Below are 5,950 nucleotides of genomic sequence, written 5' to 3'. Positions count from 1 at the left end.
GTTTCCATCACCATCTTTTTCTAGACCTATAATCCAAATTAGAGATTCAGTAGATATCACTGATTTCCAAACAAATCAAAATTCTCCAGCTTCATTACTTGATGTAATAGAGCATACTAACCCCCCAACAAGGAATTTATCTAGCTGTAATGTGGTAGAGAACATTGACACTCAAAATGAATCTAGGCCTATAGTAACCCAAACTAGAGATATGGTGGATACTGTAAATTCTCAAACATGTAATAGTTCTAGGTCTTCATTAGATGTACCAAAGACTACTAGCTCTCCATTAAGTAATATGTCTGCATCTCCTTGTAGATCTACTCAAACTAGAGATGTCGCTAGGACATGTCTTTCTAGAGTAAGAAGTAGGTCTAGGTCTCCACTTAGAGACACCCATTCTAAAATGACATGGCTACACAAACTAGCAACATTCACAATGATGCTTTTATTTGGTCCATACTATGATGAATGTTGAATTATATATTGTAAATACATGGAATGAATTGTATGGAAATTTGAAGGAAATATTGAAATCTAATTACTAAATGCTTAAGAGGTTGAAGTATTGAGTTGGGTGAAATTTTGATAAACCTTATTTTCTATTTATTATTTAAATATTAAATAGATTTTTAAAATTTTTTTAGTTATTTTAATTTTAAAAATTATCATAAATTACAAATGATTAAGAATACATATTTTTTAAAACAATAAAATTTGTTTGATGAAGTTTAATATTTTAGGTAATAGTACTTAAATCTAAATATTATCTTATTTAACAAATGAATCAACAAAAATCAAGAAAGTAAATAATTTTTTTTATAATAATGAAAAATTTAATGATTTATATTCTAAAGACATTATGATGTTCTCATATTTAAACACTTTGGAATGACTGGATGCAATTATTATTTCAATAATCCAATGTGTTTATAGATAAAATAAAAATAAACAGTAGTATATTTAATAGATAATATAATACTCATTTAGTTTTAGTCCTATTATAATATAATGCCTTTATAAAATTAAATGTTGACAAATGACATTTATGTAAAATTGGATTTATTTCTTAGCCTTTATCCAACTTCATTTATGATTGTTTCCATATTTTCACCTTACCTTGCCCTTTTTTTTCTTGTATTCTTATGCATTCATCATTATAAGCCATTTATTACACATGTTACATCAATGTATTCATTCACCATCCATGTATTTCTACCAATCCCAAGTGAATCCCATTGTGCACAAGAGTGATCTTATGACACATAGAATTAACCCTAAATTTTTAAAAATTAAAATCAAAATTTTGGATGAATCCTACTTTTTCACTAGCTATTATTAGCCAAATTGGCACATATTTGTATAAGTATCTACAATGGATTGGTGTTCAAAGAAATTTAATGCACATTATTTCATAAGAAATTCATATTTGGAAATATTAAAGCAAATAATCATTTTATGAGTTCACTTCACTTGAAGAATTAAAAGGAACCTAATTTGTATCACATCTATATAGAACTCTTGTATATGTGGTCATTGTCTACCAACATTTAGAAAAAATCCATATATTATAAAATAGGGCTTTGAACGAGGATAAAGTGAAGCCTCACAATTCACCAATTTTATTAAGGCATTTTTAAATGTTTCTAGTGTACTTAACCAATACATAGTAAATATCAAACTAAATTAGGTAGTAATAATATAAAGCTTTCTAGATTACATCTGTGGACTATAGGGAAAATTTTTCATATGCAAAATTGATTTATAGTTGTGAGATCATTCATAGAATATTTAAGGTGGAGCGAGAGTGGTAGAGCACAATAGGGTAGGGTTTCAGGTGGGAGAAAGGGTGTAGAGCTATTGTTTGATCACAAATATGACTTTGACCTAGATGATGAGGAGGAATTTTCTCCTCTTTGTCATTTGGATGTCGTTTTTTGTGGTGTGGTTTTTGGCCCTTTCTCTCCTATGTCTATTTTTTCCTAGTATGCTTTCAATTCTTTATATTTAAAGGTGTACAACGAGGGTTGCAAGGATGGCCTTGTTTCTTCTTTTGGCCATGCTAGGGGGATCTTATGCGGTTTGTTCTTCGTTTATGTCCTCTTTCATTGGTTTTTTCTTGGAGATTTTTCTATCCTTTGGGGCTTGGTTCCCTCAACGTTTTGTTGACTTGTTTGCTTGCCTTGTTGGGCTTGGTGCATTCCTCAATGGGGTTGCGACTAGTGGGAAAATTGTTGGTAGCAAAACTCTATGCAAGGCTTTGTTGAATTTGATGTTGTTGTGGGCTCCCTATTTCTTGTTCCTACAGAATCTAGTTGTGGGTGTTGTGGTTTTTGCCTCCATGTGGGGTTATCTTTACTCTTGTCCTATGCTTTCCTTGTCTTTTCTTCCGCGTGTTTTTGTCGGTGGTAGGGCTTTTGGTGGCTCTATTCTTCTTGGTGGTCAAGTAGTTGTTGGTAATTTTGAAGGGCCTCTGTTTGGCCATGGTTTTTTTTTTTGTTTTGTTTTGTTCTCTTGGGATTGTGATTATCCTTTTTGTTTCCCCGTGCTTTATTATTTTTCTTCCCAAGTGGGATTTTATTGTTCTTGGTTGGGTTCTTCCTCATGTAGATCCTATCAAGGTGGAGTTTTCTCTTGTGGCCATGGTGTGGGTTTGGCTCATTTTTCTCCCCTCTTCTTCTTTCACTATTCCCATTGAGGTGGAGGCAATGCCTATGGAGGTGGTGATTTTCCTAGTGGGAGAGGTTGGTTGGTGCTCTAGATGTGGTCTACCTATGTCTTTGGTTGCTTGATTGTGGGGTTGAATTGAGTTTGGCTCTTTGAGTTGTTGGTTCATTTCTCTTTTGTCCCTATGGAGGCGGGTTGCTTTCTATTGAGGTGGAGAGGGGTTTTTCTAGAGGGGAGATGCATTTCTATTAGAAAGTCTTTGTTGGTTTCAACAAGATGGTTTTGGGATCCAATTCAAAACCCAATTTGAAGATTTTAGAAATCTTGCCAAAACCCATTGATTAGGTTAAGGGTTCTTGGAAAATCCCTTGGATCTTGATGCAGGTTAAGAATACCCTGGTAAAACCCTTGGATCTTGTTTTTATTATTGTCTGATGGGATAGGCTAGGTGGGTGTCTTTACTTGTTCTTAGTTTCCTTCTTGATGTTTGGTTAAAGGTTGGCTATTGTAAGCCTTTGTCTATATCTTTTTGCAGGGTTATGCTTGTGGGTTCTGGATTCCCATTAATTCTAGAGGGTTTTAGGTCCCTTCAAAACCTATTGTAAGGTGTCTCAGGTCCCCTCAAAACTTATTTTATCCCTAATAAAAAATATAAAGAATTTTAGATATCTATGGATTTTTAAAAAATTACTATATTAAGAATATCATTTTTTTTTTTAATGTAGGCAACTTTCTATTTGTCATCATGTTTATTTGTCATTGTATTTTCCCTAGATAAGTGCCTAACCTTTCCCAATTCATTTTAAAATTTTATTTATTATAATTTATCCATTCCCTGATGATAATTGACTAATTTTTAATGATTTACAATTTTTTTTCCGTATTAATTTAGTTATCTTAGAGTAGCATTAAGAAAATACAAATTCTTTTATATTTTTGCTGAATACATCTAATATTACACCCCATAGGTTGGGCTTTACATTATACCTTCATGATGTTGGATCATCCTTTAGTTGATGTAATCTTCCATCACCTAAAACAAATATTTACCCTCAAATGCATTAGTTTATCTTGTGAACACCTAGTTTTGTGGTAGTTTTCAATATGTTAACATATTTATTCTATAAAACTATCAAATTGAATATGTGGGATGCTCTCGACAAATTTAGTAAGTAGTGGGTTAATGTGTTTTATAATTCCATAAAAGTTAAGCTTTCTATATCTCTATAATATTAAAGGATTACATATACAGTAATTCCTTTGTACATTCCTAATACACTAATCTCTTACATTCATGGAAGGTTAGTTTGATGTTATTTTTTTCATGATGAAAAGAGAAATTAGAAAAATGTTTCTTTTGATTTTAGATGGGTTATTTTGAAAGATAGACCCGCTCTTGGATTTTTTTATTCCTAATTTTATTTCTTCAAGAAAGACTAATATATTATTTAGAATTTGGTCAATGTCTCATAAATTATTTTGGTTTTCTTCTTGCACATAATAAAAAATTCGTAGTGCTCTAGATTATTTCATCTAAGGGTGTAGGGAGAGGTGGGATGTGTGACAATAAATGGAATTCACTTATTAAACTATGAATATCTTGGTTTGGATATTTTCATGCTGAACTTTACCCCTACATCTCTCCAATGTAGGAATTTATTTTTAGTGTTACCAATATGTTGAGATATTGTAGTAGTTATATAACCACCATTGTCCAACACTTGAGAGTGGTTCCATTTTGGCAGCCCTCTAGGCCCCAACCATTTATCTCTTGTCACCCTCTTGCTACATACATCCCCTCACTCCCTCCCTACATCTACTTCTATACATACCTCTCCTCTCTCTCCCTTTATCTCTTTCCCACCCTCCCCTGGTCCCTCTCTACTTATCTCACTCTCACCCTTTCCCTCTTTACTTATCTCTCCCTCTCTCCCTCTCTCCCTCTCTCCACATACCTCTACCTCTCTCCTTCCCTACATCCATCTCCCCTCTAATTCCCCAAAGTCAACATTATCTTCCATGCATGAATCTAATTGGCTTTTGAAATTCAAAATGATAAAATGGATAAAAGACTAAATAAAACTTTATTGTCTATATTCATAAACTCATCCCAATAAAATACATAATAAAATGAATGTAATCAAGCATGCTAAGACTTGTGGAGCGAGGTAGAGTCAATGCATAAAAGATTAAATAAAAATTTATTCTATGTATATGTATGCATAGGTGTTTGTATATACATGCTAAGACCTATGGAACTAGGTGGAGTCAATGCTCTATACTTGCACTAACCAAAATATACAAACACCTGTGCATACACATACATATAATATATTGAAAGCTTCATTATCTTTGTTCAATAGGAGTCACATAATAGCATTGTTAGTAACATTATATGTCATCAAATCAATATACAAATTATCAATAGAAAATACTAAACTACTGCATCTAACGTGAATATCCTCATTTGCATTTAATCTCTTAACAACACAAAATAAGATTTATTACTTTTAAATCACCCAACCATATTTTTATTACTTTTTCGATTTTATTTATTGATCAAATCAAGATTACTATTAAAACATCTTAAGTATGACAACAACCTCCAACAAATCTAGTATCCACACACATGCTATAAGAAATGACACAACGATTGTCACAATTGCACATAGAAATATGAACACATCTTAATGAAGAAGCATTATCATGATCATCATGAAGTAATCTAAAACATCACTGGTTCAACATGAACACATAACATATATCCAATAAAGGCATAAGCTAGGCACTCAAGGCCTCACACTGAAATCCAATGCAACATATAGAATAATCTAGAAAAGAGCCATAGAAAGGTTAACACCCATAAGAAAATGGCACAATCATAGGCTCATAACCAGATCCACATCAAGGAGAAGAAACATGGAAGAGCAAGTAGAGGGGCATTAGAATCACCAACCCTAATAGCATTGTTGTCTTTGTGGTTTTGGACAATATATCATAGATGCATAGAATGTTTGGTGTCATGTCTCAAGACATAGTGATACTAGAAGAATTTAGATGTGTTATACCATTCGAGAAAAGGTTTAGAATGAGGGAGAGATTGAATCTTTGGAAGGGTATCTAGGTTGTCATTGAACAATTTTTGCAATATACTTAGGTAATAATTAGATAGTTTTGTCAATACAAGATGACACTGATTTCCAAATGTATTGTTCTCAGTTTCCTAAAGAATAATTATTACATTATTGATTTCATTATTCTTCCTAGAGCCACTATAGGAATA

This window comes from Cryptomeria japonica, chromosome 1 (genome assembly GCF_030272615.1).
Source record: "Cryptomeria japonica chromosome 1, Sugi_1.0, whole genome shotgun sequence".
In the NCBI taxonomy this organism is placed as follows: domain Eukaryota; kingdom Viridiplantae; phylum Streptophyta; class Pinopsida; order Cupressales; family Cupressaceae; genus Cryptomeria; species Cryptomeria japonica.
Note: the sequence above shows the minus strand (reverse complement) of the source record.